This window comes from Pantherophis guttatus, chromosome 2, assembly GCF_059756535.1.
Source record: "Pantherophis guttatus breed Tessera chromosome 2, ASM5975653v1, whole genome shotgun sequence".
NCBI classification, from domain to species: domain Eukaryota; kingdom Metazoa; phylum Chordata; class Lepidosauria; order Squamata; family Colubridae; genus Pantherophis; species Pantherophis guttatus.
This window is the reverse complement of record NC_142064.1, coordinates 65,642,501-65,657,912: the sequence shown is the minus strand read 5'-3', so window position 1 is coordinate 65,657,912 and position 15,412 is coordinate 65,642,501. Positions and strand designations below refer to the sequence as shown.

Genomic DNA, 15,412 nt, shown 5'->3' with positions numbered 1-15,412 from the left:
TACGAGGTCTGTCTGTGATTAGCAGAAATAAATGAATACCTCTTAAGTGTTTGAAAAGCAGCGCCTCATCATGCCTAGTTATCCTTTTCACTACCAATTATTTCTCTGCTCGTTTATTCAGTGTTCTATCTCCATAAGAAATCCATATCCTTCTCAATATACATTCATTGTGGTTTTTTAAAGAGCTCTTTGTTCATGCAGGTTTGAAATGAAAGACTGGTTAAAGAGTCATCATGGGTTACCGGCTGACTAATGCACTTTTGAAAAAGTAAAATAGAATCCAAATATCATTAGTTTTCTATTTAGTGTGAACGCCTATCCAAACTTAAATTCATTGGGAGGACTTCTTCAATGAACAATAAGATGTTCTGAACTCAATCTACATTTAGGAAGGTTAGACAGACTTTATTCAAACTTGGGACAGAACATTTTGAGTTAGAAATATTTCAAATGTGAAACATATTTTGTTCAAATTGATTTACCCTTTATAAGGTGAGTGAGGTTCTTCAATCTCCACATTCTGAATTTAAGGTAATCCTATCAAAGAAAAGCAAGAATCAAATGCCTCTTGGGATCATGTCATATAGTTAGGAGTAACCAATTACCACTTTTAATGGAACAAAAAAGGACAGTCATATCAGTTCAAGAAGTTTAATAACCCATCATCCATAGTATTAAATTATTACCTAGCTGCAGATGCTTTTCTTTTTACTCTGTGAAAAGAAAACCCCAATTATTCCTCATTGATAAAATAATAATAATTGGACAATTTTGATATACCATGTTCTACTTTGATTGCCCTGTGATTGCTAATTCTAAGCATAAAGTATTCATCTGAAGCACATTGTATTTTTAGTCTTAGGAGCACAAGAGCCTTCAGAATGAGATGGAGTTACTAGAGCTTGGAATCAGAGTATTACTTGTATCTACATACTCCTATTTTAGGGTAGATTTTAATTCAGTTCTGAAACGTTGGATGCTACAAAAGCAGGGATGGTCAAAGAAGATCAATTCAAGAAAGTCAAGGTGACAATTATGTCCATACAATTGATGTCTTGCCCTTTTTACATGTGTTGACAACACAGATATATGCACATAGCGGCAGGATTTCAGTCATGAAATCAAGTCTGCCATCTTGACTTTTTTTTGACGCAGCTCAAACCCATTGAATTTTTGCTAATTAGTGATTGACTTTTGTGTTCTTCCTCATAATATATCTGATCTATTGTTCTAGGACTGTGATGGCGAACCTATGGCACGTGTGCCACAATGGCACGTGGAGCTGTATCTGCAGGCACTTGAGAGTTGCCCTAGCTCAGCTCCAGCACACATGCGTGCGCCGGCCACCTGATTTTTGGCCCTTCCAGGCCCACCAGAAATCGGGAAACAGGTTGTTTCCAGCCTCTGGGGCAGTGGGGAAGGCAGTTTTCGCCCTAGCCAGGCTCCTAAAAAGCCTCTGGAGCCTGGGGAGGGTGAAAAATGGGCCTAAGGGCTCCACTATGCCATCACATGCCAAAAGTGGGGGGAGCGAGGGGAGTCATGCGTGCATGTGTGGGGGTGCGTAGTGCATTGAATTATGGGTGTGGGCATGCACGTGCACAAACCCCCCATGCCCCCCCGCTTTTGGCACGCAATGGCAAAAAGGTTAGCCATCACTGTTCTAGGAGATGGTATGAATGGCAGACCTTGAAAAAGTGGCTCAAGTAGCCCTGCATTAAAACATAACAAACAGGTCTCAAAAGGAACAAGTATGTGCTATAATGATTTTATATAGCTGTGTGTGACATTGTATTGCAGGTATAAAAGAACTATTTTTGTTGTTCTTTAGATTTTTATCCCACCTTTTGTTTTACATATACAACTCAAGGTGGTGAACATACTAATGCTCCTACCTCGTCTTATTTTCCTCACAACAATCTCTGTGAGGTGAGTTGGGCTGAGCAGGATTGTCTGAGACCTTGCATTGTGATCTCACAATGAGCATCATGTTGGGGCCTTTGTGGCTATGAATGGATGCATTTACAAGCAAACAACATCATAATTTAGCATGATCTGTGAAATTAGACACCTCTTTCTTGAAGTGGAATTAGAAGACCTCTAATTCTAGTTCAGCGGTTTGAATCCCTAGTGCTGCATAACGGGGTGAGATCCCGTTACTTGTCCCAGCTTATGCCAACCTAGCAGTTCGAAAGCACGTAAAAATGCAAGTAGAAAAATAGGGACCACCTTTGGTGGGAAGGTAACAGCATTCCGTGTGCCTCTGGCATTTAGTCATGCCGGCCACATGACCTCGGAAACATCTTCGGACAGCGCTGGCTCTTCGGCTTTGAAACGGAGATGAGCACCACCCCCTAGAGTCGGGAACAATTAGCACATATGTGCAAAGGGAACCTTTACCTTTACCTTTTAATTCTAATTTTAAAGGTTTTCTCCACTTGACAGTTTTTCTTATTTAATACTTTTGAAGAGGTAGGGTTTTATATATATATATATAGCTCATCTTAGAACTCCTCAGGCAAGATGGGGGGGAACCTTACAATTTTGGCCCACTATAAATAGGAAGACACTGTTTAACATTTTTACTGAGTTATAAAATATTATAAAATACAAAATAGAAAAGTAAATAGAAAAGCAGTTGGGAGGAAAAGGGGGAAGAGAAGTGAGGAAGGATAAGAAAAAAAGAAAAGAAAAAGAAACATTGACTTCCGACTCTGTTGCAGTAAAATAAAGCATTAACATCAAACTTTTTGCTTTTTCATAATAATATGAACCAGCCATTCCTTTAAAGATCTATCAATCTACTTGGTTAAACCCAAAATCAAAATTTCATTCTTTTCTACTTTAAGCACAAAGTTCAGAAGTGATCTCCAAGTGGAAACAAAAGCACTTATGTTCTTTTCTTTAATCAAAGTAGTCAATTTTGCCATTTCAGCCAGCTCCATCAACTTCTGCCACCATTTGTCCATAGTAGGAATCGATGTGTCCTTCCATTTTTGTACATATAATAGTCTTGCTCCTGTCAACATAGATAATAACAAAGTTTCAATTTTTTTCTCCAGTTCTTTTTCCATTAGACCTAAAAGGAAAAGTTCTGGTTTCATTTTTATCTCCATTTTCAAAATTTTCTGTATTAAAAATGTGATTCATACTCCAACTATTTTTTTTTTTGTTTTATCTCATGTCCACCATAGATGGTGAAAAGTCCCTTCTTTACTTTTGAAAATAGGAAGACAGAGATATTTGCTCAGCTGGTGACAACCCCAACTGATGTGCCTCAAAACTTTCCTGATTAGAGCAAACATAATTGGGGAAAGCTTGAGACATTCATCTGATTCATTAAAATTAATTAATGGACTCATGTTAAGAGAGTTTATTCACAAATAATTCAATAAACAATTAGAGATTTTTTGGCAAGCGATACTCTTTGAAAAAGGAGGGGAAATAATTACTGAACATTTGCACTTTGTCGCTGAGGGCTGTGGCGTCTTCCCCTCTTCCTTCTGAACCTTTCTGGGTGACATGAAACAAAAAAGGGTAGGCGTCATTTTCTCAGTCTTTTTTAACAAAAGGGTTATTTGGCCCAACCTTAATAGATTAAGCTGGTGTTTATTTTTAAATCAATTCTTATTGATCCAAAAGACATGGCATTTTAATTGTGCATTTGCTCTTTCCCTTCTCCTCTCTCTTCCTCCCCCAGATGGAAGTCACAGTTTCCTCATGTTTACACAGTCTAAAGCAGGGGTCTCCAGTCTTAGCAACTTTAAGACTTATGGACTTCAACTCCCAGAATTCCTCAGCCAGCAAAGCTGGCTGACGAATTCTGAGAGTTGAAGTCTATAAGTCTTAAAGTTGCCAAGGTTGGAGACCCCTGGTCTAAAAGGTTGGGCTTTCAAAGCAGGATGCATAAATCCCATTAGCAACAATTGAGGTTGGTGGTTATTGTGTAACTCCCGAGGAATGCGTTCATCTTGGTTTCTATGCTGAATGATGTAATTAGGTTTTGGTAGGTCTTTGGGAAGTAGCTCCTGAAAGTTCTTGCTTAGCTTGAATCCATCATTGTAGGAGGCCTAACACTTATAGACTTGTCAGCTACCACATTCACACTGAAGTTTTTTTGCTTTCTAGTCTAGTTTTAAGAGAATCATCCAGCCAACCTCCAGGTCTAAGGAGAGTCTCCCAACTCCGTTTCCCCATATCTGCATTCCACAATACAGGGGTGCCCGATCTTGGCAACTTTAAAACTTGTGGACTTCAACTCCTAGAATTTCCCAACCAGCCATGGTTCCTGGAGAATTCTGGAAGTTGAAGTCCACAAATCTTCAAGTTGCCAAGATTGGATAACCCTGCCATAATGGCTCAATTATAAATTTCAACAGAGAAAGGAATAAGGTGAATGAGACCGATTTGGGCTATTTATCCCTTTTCTTTTTTTTTCCTGTGGAGCAAATGCTGGCCAAGTACAGATCCAAGAAACAAGCCATGGAAGATGGAAGAGAGATACATTGAAATGAGAAGGCTGTCTGGCTTTGCATAGGATTTCTTGGACAAGCAGGAGAATACAGCCAGATAAATCCCTTTCTCAGCTTCCTAGAAGTGAAAAGTCTGCAGGCTAAAAACATCCCTGGCAAAGGATGATATGTTTTAGCTTGTGAAAATTGACACAAAACCCTTGTTATTTTTCCTCTTTCCTCCTTGTCTCACTTATTCTTTCCAGACAGATGATCAAATATGCTATTTTCAAACTTGAATTTAAGTTTTACGTTGCTTCAATGACATCTGGTTTAATTTTTATGTTTCTGGGTGGGTTTTTTTATTATTATTTTGGCAGACAGAGTGATACTTATTTCAAAATGATGCATAAAAGCACATTTTAGCAGAATTTAGCTCTTAACGTAATACTTGGAGTTCAGCTCAGCCAATGTTTTGTACAGCGAGCTCCTGCTGATTTTAAACGGAATTTAAGCATATTTCTCGAACAGAAATCAGCAGAAATTAAAGGTGCTCAGCTTTGGATTAGGTTGTGTCAGGTTGGTTTTTAAAAAGGTACTTATCTCCCGGTCTACACATGTTTATGTAATCTAAACCTCTGCAATCAAAACAGATAAATGATTTGACTATGTGGCAAAAAGGAGACATTTTAAAATATTAAACTGTTATTAAAAAAAAAAAAAACAGAAACACATGTATGATTTCTTTCAATGGGTAAATGAGATATAAACGCCAGGTATAAAATATGAGAAAAATATTACCAAAAATGCATCTAAGATTTGGTTATTGTCTATTAACAGTTCCAAATCTTTCTGTTTACACAACAAAGGCTTTCTTTTACAGTTGTCCATGCCCTTTGTTTTTAAGAAATGAATAAAAACAGATTAAAGGCAAGGAAGATGGAACTGTCAGTAGCTGAGAGAAATACATATGTATACAAACAAGACATCTGCTCTGCTGAATATAAATTCAACAATTGGATTGTCTTAAATAAACTATTTTACATAAAAATGATGGTAAAACAATTATAGAATTAAAACATAATTCTATACTCTTTTATTTGAGAGTATGATCTATAGCAGGTGTGTCCAACCTTAGCAACTTTAAGACTTGTGGACTTCAACTCCTAGAATTCCCCATTCTAGAAAATTCTGGGAGTTGAAGTCCCCAGGTCTTAAAGTTACCAAATTGGGCACAACTGGTCTACAGAATCAAAGGAGTCAAAGGAGTCAAAGGAGTCTTCTCCATACGTATATATAGCACTGTAAAACAATTCAGAAGAATAATTTTGGAGCTTTCTACCATTTGTTAAAAAATCCTCAATTTTTCAGGCTTTTCCATCAAGCTGAAAAAAAAAAGAAGGCAATACTCTCAGGAATCCAATAAAATACTGATCTCTCTCTCTCTCTCTCTCTCTCTCTCTCTCTCTCTCTCTCTCTCTCTCTCTCCCTCCCTCCCTCCCTCCCTCCCTCCCTCTCTTATAAGGAAGCATGAAATACAATGGACTACTTTAATGAATAACAGAGAGATACTCTTCTAGTTCTTACATGAGATTGGAGCACTTGTCTCTGAACCATTTCTGAAGCATGCCCAGCCCTCTAGGAATGTGTTGTAATGATATCACTGACCAGTGATATCAATTTCTTTCTTCATTTCTTCTTGCATTCCTATATCACATTTTAATCAACAAAGGGCCCAACGGTGGTTTGCACTAAAATATAATCAGTTTCATAAAAATACCATTTAAGGTAAAAATAAAACAGATAAGCCGAATAATAAATCAGCTTCTATCTCATCTAGTGCTTCCAGATACATTGGATTTATTCTGGGATTTGTTCCAAAATCTGGAAATTGGAAAGGTCTGGCATTACCAAGTAAAATTTAAACACTTTGACAATCTGGCCAAACAACAAAACTCAGCTTTCTAAAAGGCATTAAAGAAAGAATCTAACCTTTAGAAAGAAGTTCTAAATTTAGGACTTTGCCACTGAAAAACATGTGTCCCGTATCTCTGCCAGTTATACTTACATTGGGTGAAATGCAAAGCAGAGCCTCCAAAAATGTCCTCAGTCATAAAACAGGTTCATTCAAGAGGCAGGAGAGCCCTTAAATATCCAGAGCACATTTTTCAGATTCTGTATAAAAAGTCATGCAAACTATGAACTACCAAAATAATGCTAAATCACTGTAAAAGCTTTCTTCATCAAGTAATGCAATTTATTTCTTTGAACCAACTGCAATATGCTCCAATAGTTTATGCATTTTTCATGGCCAGAAAACTAAGTTCATGTTCTGTTGGAGGCTGACTTCCTGTTTAGATGAACATATCTTCTAAATAGGCTCTGGTTATTTAAATGGTTAAACAGCAGCATTGTAATCCTTAATTGAAGAAGCAGTGATAAAATAATAATGTTGAATTCCTTCCTGCCTGCTACATAGCACTGCTTCCAGATTATTAGTAAAGATCTTCTGTTTTAGGCCTAATGATAGCAGACTGCATTTAATGCTCTCTAAGAATACAGAAAACTCATGAACAGTTCCCAAAAGATTGCCAATCATGAACATGTAATTGTCTAGAAGACATTTTGTAGGCAGCCCATACATTTTAACTACCTAAGTGGAAAAAAAAAATACAGTTCAATGAATCTAGATCAAAGTATGTAAAAATGCAAAATATATCGAGTTGTTCCAGTGCTCAAGGCACAAATTATCAAGCTCAAATTACAGTGGTACCTTGATACACAACTGCTTTGAAACTCATCGGATTTGGTACTCAATGATGTGGAAATTTTGTCCCCATATTGATCCTTTGTTTGGTACTCAACGCACAAGCTAGAATTTGTCAGTGTTGGCTATTTTGTGACTTACTACATTATTCCTTATGGGAAAAAATTGTTTGGTACTCATCATTTTTGGTAATCTTCAAGTCTCCTGGAACCAATTAACATTGAGTACCAAGATACCACTGTATCATATTTTCAACACCTTATGCTAAGACTTACCTCTCTGAAAATCTCTGCATTTCTGGGAAAGTGGGGGGGGGGGAAAGCGGGGGGGTGGGTGGGGGGGTGGAAGGAAGGCAACCCGAAGCAAGGTAACAGTAACAGTGGGTGCACCATTGGAAAATTTAAATAACCAGGTGGAGGACAGATTTTCCTAGAGAAAATATAACAATATGATAATTAAGACTTGATACTGACTTATGTTAGTGAATCACTCTCATATTATATGAGATCTAGCTAGGCAGTCTTTTGATGGCTATGGATTGCATTGGGTTTGTTTTCTGCCAAACAGCTGCACCCAAGTGATGGGAGATGCCACACAAATATATCCCATAGCCTACACATAATTCTCAAGCTGTGCAATGCCTTCCTCTGCTATAGTGTCAAATCACTACATCTAAACACATTAGGGTGCATTATTATTATTATTTTTTAAGAAAACAATAACATAACAATTTGGTCCTGGCACTTATCTTGATATAAAAGCTCAAGAACAATATGCTGGAATAAATGTGAAGATTTGTGACATCACAATGCCATTCTCCACTGCCACATTTATTCAGTGAAAGTTTGGTTAGAATGGAAGGAGAGAAGAAGCAATTTTGAAAGCCTTACCTTGGAAAGCAATATCCCAATGTTCAATTCTGAAAGCAACTAATTAACGATCCATGTGGCATAAATTTGGAAAGAAGTGTCCTTCAAGTAAATGAGCTCTCAAATTTGATTTGTGAAGTTGAAAAGCATGTTTATTCATCTCCATTAACTTATTTCTCTTGATGAAATCCTTCCTCCCAATAGACAAATTACCATTAAAAATCAGCATTGTTATCATATGCACTGTAGTCTCAGACTAAATCCAGACATTATTGCCATCCAAGACACCAAGGAAATTTTCCTAAGGGTTCATATACAGAGAGTTAAAAAAAGGAAGATGCTTGAAAAGAGTATTCAAGAGTATTCATTCATTTCCTGTTAGGGATATCAAAGACAGAGTCCCCCTTCCTTGCCTTACTCTATTCAAATTAATCTTAAGAAAGCTTTGGCTAACTTTAAGCCAATTTATTTAATGTTCCTGAAAAGTGAGAGGCTTATTGAGATGGCTTTGAGTGGTATACTGCTCCAATAGATCAGGAAATTGGGATTGTTAGGTCTGATATGGCAAAGACACCCTTAAGGCAAAATCATTCAGAGGATTGGCTTTTTCATTTAGATTCTATCTTCCTCTTCTTGGTTCATGAATAGGAAGCAAAGGACTTATTACCTGAAGATCAACTGAGCATGTGCTATTCCACATGCTTCGTTATTTTGGTCATCAATAAAGTTGGTGGATATGAAACTGATTGTACACATTTGGGTAAGGCAAGCAGCACAAGAATGTCTAAACAAGTTTGGTAATGTTTCTTAATTCATAACTTGTTACTTGGCTTTGAGAATGGCTTTGAGAATGGCTAAGAGAAATTAATATGACAATAATCCAAACTAAATCTATATCTTTTTTTCTTAAAAAGGGGAGCAGTGGGAAACTGTGAATTCTAGTTCTACCTTACCTATGAAAGCCAGCTAGGTGACCTTGGGCCAGTCCCTCTCAGGTAGCCCACCTCATAGGATGGTTGTTGTGGGGAAAATAAAAAGGAGGAAGCTATGTTAGATCTGTTCACCTCCTTGACTTATTTGTAAAAATAATAAAGGTGGGAATTAGATAATAGCTAGATAGTTAGATAGTTGATAGATAGAAAGATAGATAGAAAGATAGATAGAAAGATAGATAGAAAGATAGATAGATAGAAGAGAGAGGGGGGAAGGAGGGAGGGGGAGAGAGATAGATAGAGAGAGAGAGAGATACTAAAACTTGTTACAAAAACAAGTTTGGAAAGGTCTAAACAAAGAAAGGTATATGACCAAAAGGTATCTAAATTGTTCCAGGTAATTCATTGGAGTGGGACATCTCAAAGCTAGGGATATATGGCGAAGACATTAGTGTTTAATACAAGGGGACTTGCCCAGTAGTGGGTTTCAAATCCTGGCGCTACCGGTTTGCTATCAGTAGCGTGCGGGTGCCCGGCACTTCTGTGCATGTGCAGAAGCTTGTGCATATGCGCAGAGCATTTTTGGTGATATCTGGTGGGTGGGCGGAGCCTTCCACCACCGCCATTACCGGTTTGCCTGAACCGAGGCGAACCAGGAACAACCCACCACTGGACCTGCCACAGACAACCAGTATAAGCCATAATAATAGTATTTAAGAAATGTCACTAAAGAAATAATATAAATCATGTAGCATCCTCTTTACTGCATTGCATGATACCACTAGCCTTCCTGTACATGCCCATTATGATGGGGCCTTTGACACTGAATGTAGAAAATACCTTTCTGTGAGAGAAGGGGGTCTTTAAAATATTCTAACCAATGGAAAACAATCAAACCAAATACACTCGCAAATATTTCCATTTGTGATAGAAAATATGTACAGTGTATGCATGTGTATATATACCGGGGTGAAATGCTCCCGGTTTGGACTGGATCGCCCGATCCGGTAGCGATGGAGGCGGGTGGTTTGGAGAACTGGTAGCAAAAATCCCTGCCCTCCCCCATGCCCAGCTGAGCCATGCAATCATCAGAGGCTTTTTAAAAAAATATTTTTAAAAGAGGTTGTAGAAAAAATGCTTTTAAAAGTAAAAAAAAAGCCTCTGATGATCATGCGGTTCAGCTGGGCATGGGCGGGGGGGGGGGCAAGGATCGTCAGAGGTTTTTAAAAGCATTTTTTCAACAAAAGCTTTAGATGGAAAATTTAAAGGCAGTTTAACCCACTGTTACCCATGTAACAGCTGTTATGAAGTATTCAAGTATTCAAATATACAGTGCTGCTTTAGAGATAAGCATATTGTTAAGTCTCTTTCTTCTTTCTGGTTTTCTGTGACTGAAGATGAGGAATAACTAACTTGGTGTCCAAATCTGGTATGTGTGGACTCACCCCCTCTGGATTTTTATTATTTGCTGAATTAATTTCCATCTGGTAGGAAAAGATTTGGATAATTTAACACTCATCTCTTTTGAAGTAAAGTTCTTTTTCTTTATGACAGAAATATAAACTCTTCCAATAAGCAGAGTAAAGTTAGTATGATGCAGCATTCATTGCCAAAAAGTTAAAATTATTTGAAAATTCTATAATTTACTAATCCATTCAATATTTGGTCATACAATCCAAATTAAACATGGCACTTTTATTTAGAGCTAAATTAATTGTTAATATTAATTAATATTAATATTAATTAATATTAAGGAAATATTTTTCATTCCCTAATGTATAATAATAGCCTTATAATTCCATGTACAAATAGTTTATAAAAGAGATGTAGTGTCTGAATTATGCAGAAAGGCTATACCAATGTTCAATATAGACCAACCAGAGGAATAATTCTTTATATTTACTGTAAATAAATATTTAGAAGAGGCATGTGAAGTATAACCGTGAAAAATCAATTCAGAGGGAAGAGTTCCTTCTGTTTTATTCCAAATGTCTTTATAATTTAATGGTTAAGATTTTGGACTAGGACTAGATAAAGACTAATTTCAAAACAACCTTTTATCATGGAAATCAACTAGGTCCATGATGGTGAACCTATGGCACACCAGCCGTCACCCCAGTCCAGCTCTTCCAGGCATGCGCGCGTGCCTCCCACCAGCCAGCTGGTCCTCGGATCTCTGCCACACATACGCAGGGGTGGGGCACATGCAGGGGATGCGCATGCACATGCATATGGGGGCACTCGCATTGCATTTTGGGGTCTTGCGCAGCGCCCCTGAGCCCCGTCTTGGCTTCCAGATTGGCGCAGGAGGCCTTCCAGGCCCAAAACGGGGCACCTGCACCAACTTGGAAGCCAAAAATGGGCATCGGCGGGTGGGACACATGCATGGGGGGAGTGTGGGGGGGTCACACACGCATGCGTGGGGGGGAGTGTGGGGGTTACACGCACATGCGCAGGGGCGGGGGGAGCACGGGGGTTGCATGCACATGTGGGGGGGTGGGGGAAATGTGGGGGTCACACGCACATTGCATTATGGGTGTGGGTGCATGCGCGCATTTTTGGCACGCGACAACAAAAAGGTTAGCCATCCCTGAACTAGGTGAATTTTTTTCCCCTCAATCCAACCTGTGTCCTATAGACTTATAATAGAGATGTACAAAATTTGTTGATCTATATATAAAACATTCCAGGGAAATTCATATTTCTTTCTCTCTGGATAATGTTGAACTTCCTCCCAGATGTTGTGGTTCCTAGGGCAGTTTGGCAGGCTTTGGAAATAAATTTTCTAAACTGAAAGCAGCTCAAGGTGTGCCGGACATGGTGCACAAGATAATAGAATAACAGAATAACAGAGTTGGAAAGCACCTTGGAGGTCTTCCAGTCTAACCCCTTGCTCAAGCAGGAGACACTATACTAGTTCAGTCTCTGCTTAAAAACCTCTTAAGCACCCATCATTTCTGAAGACAAGCTGTTCCATTGATCAATTGTTCTAACTGTCAGGAAGTTTCTCCTTATTCTCTCCTTGTAGGTTCTCTCCTTGATTAGTTTCCCTCCATTGCTTCTTGTCCTGCCTTTAGATGCTTTGGAAAATAGGTTGTCCCTCTCTCCTTTGTGGCAACCCCTCAGATATTGGAACATCTCAAATACAGGTAGTCCTCAACTTATGATCATAATGGAGCCTGGGATTTCCGCTATATCTCGTGAGGGTCATGAAATAGTCCAGTTTGTGGGCCAAACCAACCTCATAATAATAAAATGGATGAAGATTTTCATTTAAATTGCCTTGATTTTTTTGAAGAAAAGGTAGAATATAAATCAGATAAGAACATTAAAGAATAATAAGGAATTGTACATCATTTCTCATGAACGTAACACCATTCATTATTTGCTTAATATTTTTTAATGAGAATCCCAGATAATGGCACACTATGACTACTGCTGATATCTGTGAAACTCTCATGTTATTCATCTTAGCATGAAGAAATCCTGTCGCTTGTACTGACTAAATTGCTAGTAATTTACCTTCTGACATATTTAAGAGATGGAAAACAATTACTTAGCATCTTCCCTTGTTAGCAGCTAAATGTTACCCTTCTGATATTTGTGCTGTTTTGACTTGGTAGTATATTGGTTCTGAAATAAAAACAAGGCGCCATGCAGTATTTTGGCAAGCCACCAAATTCTAGTGATGGTTAGGTGCCATCGTATGACTCTTGCCGCTGCAGATATATATTTATGCATTTACAGCCATTTGCAGCATCCTGTGGTCACATGACTTACAATTTGCGATTATTATTATTTTTTTTTGGCAGGAAACCAATGTTTATTTCCGGTTTCCAAGAAAATAATGTCCTTGGCAGGGAAGAGATTTACTTAAAAACCACAGATTAGCTTAATGACCATGGTGATTGCTTTAACGCTGTCACAAAAATATCAAATTCGGTCAGTTATGTGAAGACCTGTTTAACAACTGGCATGATTAATTGCTATAATTCCAGGCTTGGTTATGGTTGTAAATTGAGGACTGCCTATACCAGTGATGGCTAACTTTTTCTGAACCGAGTGCCCAAAGCACATGTGCGTGCCCGAACCCCCAAAATGCAATGCGTGCACAGCCCCTACGCATGCGCCCCACCCCCATGCATGTATGTGCAGTCCCCGCACATGCCTCCATGCATGCATGCATGCCCCCCACATGCGTCCCACCCCCCGCACATGCACATGCAGCCCCCCGCATGTGCCCTGCCCCCCGCTCATTCATGGCAGAGATCCGACAACCAGCTGGCTGGTGGGAGGTGTGTGTGCATGCACAGTGGAGATGAACTGGGGCAATGGCTCATATGCCTACAGAGAGGGCGCTGCATGCCACCTGTGGCACGCGTGCCATATGTTCACCATCACGGGCCTATACCATGATCATGACAAAATTGTTTTCTGCATCCATGTGGAATTGATTAAAAGATTGTAAGAACTGTGTAACCTGTTTAAAAAAAAAATCTGAATATTTTAGATACCATGATTTGAAAATATTCTTATTGTTGTCTTTTGCACAGTACCAATTAATCTCAGACTATTATCTTTTTGGTTAGAACAGTGGGATGGCAGTTCTATCTTTGACTTTATCATTGCCAACAATGTTTTCAAAGGGGAGTCAAGGTTTATTTATTTATATCTAATCTTTATTATTTTTACAAATAACTCAAGGCAGCAAACATATCTAATATTCCTTTGTCCTCCTATTTTCCCCACAACAACAACAACCCTGTGAAGTGGCTTGGGCTGAGAGAGAGAGAGTGACTGGCCCAAGGTCACCGAATTGGCTTTCATGGCTAAAGCAGGACTACAACTCACGATCTTACAGTCTCTAGTCTGGTACTTTAAGTACTAGACCGAACTGGCTGAATGTTTCACTCCTTTGATAGATACACTGACCTTGCGTAAAAGGCCAGAGCTTGGACTCCAATACTGCAATTGCCATCTTGACTCTTTTGATATCCTCCCTCACATCATGCCCTCCCCCGGGGTGAAATCTAAAATTTGTTACTACCAGTTCTGTGGGCGTGGTTTGGTGGTGGTGGTAATGTGATGGGTGGGCGTGGCCAACTTTTTTTTTTTTTTTTTACTTTTAAAAGCATTTTTTCTACAACCTCTTTGGCCGAAGAGGTTGCAGAAAAAAATACTTTTAGAAGCCTCTGACAATCAGGCAACTCAGTTGGGATCATCAGATCTACGATCCCAGCTGAGCCACGTGATCATCAGAGAAGTTCCTCAAGGAACAATTTCTGAAGGTCCACATTTAATCAAACAGTTCTACAAATGATCCCATAAGACACAGCCTGCTCCATTAGAAGTCTGTACTTTAAAAGAAAGCACAAACTGCTCCATTAGAAGTCCGTATTTTAAAAGAAACTTACAAACTGCTCAATTAGAAGTCCATTCTTTAAAAGAAAGTACAAACTTGAACATATATGAATGTGAAGCTGCTCTACATTTTAACAATATGTTCTTTTAGTTGTTTCTCATTCTCTAATCTAGGATGCTCAACTGGTGGCTTCAAAGCCATAGACAGCTAGTCCTCAATTTACGATGACAAAATGTTCGTTGCTAAGCAAGATAGTTGTTAAGTGACTTTTGCCCCATTTTACAACTTGTCTTGCCGCATTTGTTAGGTGAATCACTGTAGTTGTTAAGTTAGTAACATGGTTGTTAAGTGAATCTGGTTTCCCCATTGACTTTGCTTGATAGAAGGTGGCAAAAAATGATCAGGTAACCCAGTGGTGAAATGTAAAATTTCTTACTACCGGTTCTGTGGGCGTGGCTTGGTGGGGGGGGAATAATGTGACTGGGTGGGCGTGGCCAACTTTTTTTTTTTTTACTTTTAAAAGCATTTTTTCTACAATCTCTTCGGCCGAAAAATTGCTTTTAAAAGTAAAAAAAAAAGCCTCTGATGATCGTGCGGCTCAGCTGGGATTGTCAGAGGCTTTTAAAACCATTTTTTCTACAACCTCTTCTGCCAAAGAAGTTCAAAGTTGAAGCTGTCGTAATATTTTGGAAGTCACCTGATCCCAATTCAGTTGCTTGGCAACTGGTGCACATTTATGATGGTCACAGCATCCCAAAGTCACATGATCACCATTTGCAATCTTCACAGCCAGCCTCCAATAAATAAAATTCAATGGGGAAGCCAGCAGGAAATTGCAAGTCATGATTGTGTGACATCAAGCTAAATGATCCGTGCTGATTTGCTAACGACTGCAGCCGAAACGGATGTTTTAAGCCAGTGTGGTCATGTGACATTTTGTGACCGCACCATGGAGCTGCTGGTTCCAATCGAGATCAATAAGTGAGGACTACCTGTGTTGTTTCAGGGCAATATATATTTTGCCAGCTAATGCT

At 38.9% G+C, this 15,412-nt stretch overlaps 2 long non-coding RNA genes across 2 annotated transcripts in view; both read right to left on the bottom strand.

Moving 5' to 3' along the window:
- Positions 1-384: 384 nt before the first annotated feature.
- The window catches only part of LOC148115140 (uncharacterized), a 16,855-nt gene continuing 1,827 nt past the window's right edge, over positions 385-15,412 (bottom strand). Inside the window, exon 2 of the long non-coding RNA XR_015732234.1 lies at positions 385-537. This is a non-coding gene — a long non-coding RNA (uncharacterized LOC148115140). The remainder of the gene's footprint in view (positions 538-15,412) is intronic.
- On the bottom strand, positions 2,565-8,492 carry LOC148115141 (uncharacterized). The gene is made up of 3 exons (XR_015732233.1): positions 6,517-8,492; positions 6,036-6,199; positions 2,565-3,076 (listed from the first exon to the last, which is right to left on the bottom strand). It is a non-coding gene; the product is annotated as an uncharacterized LOC148115141 (long non-coding RNA).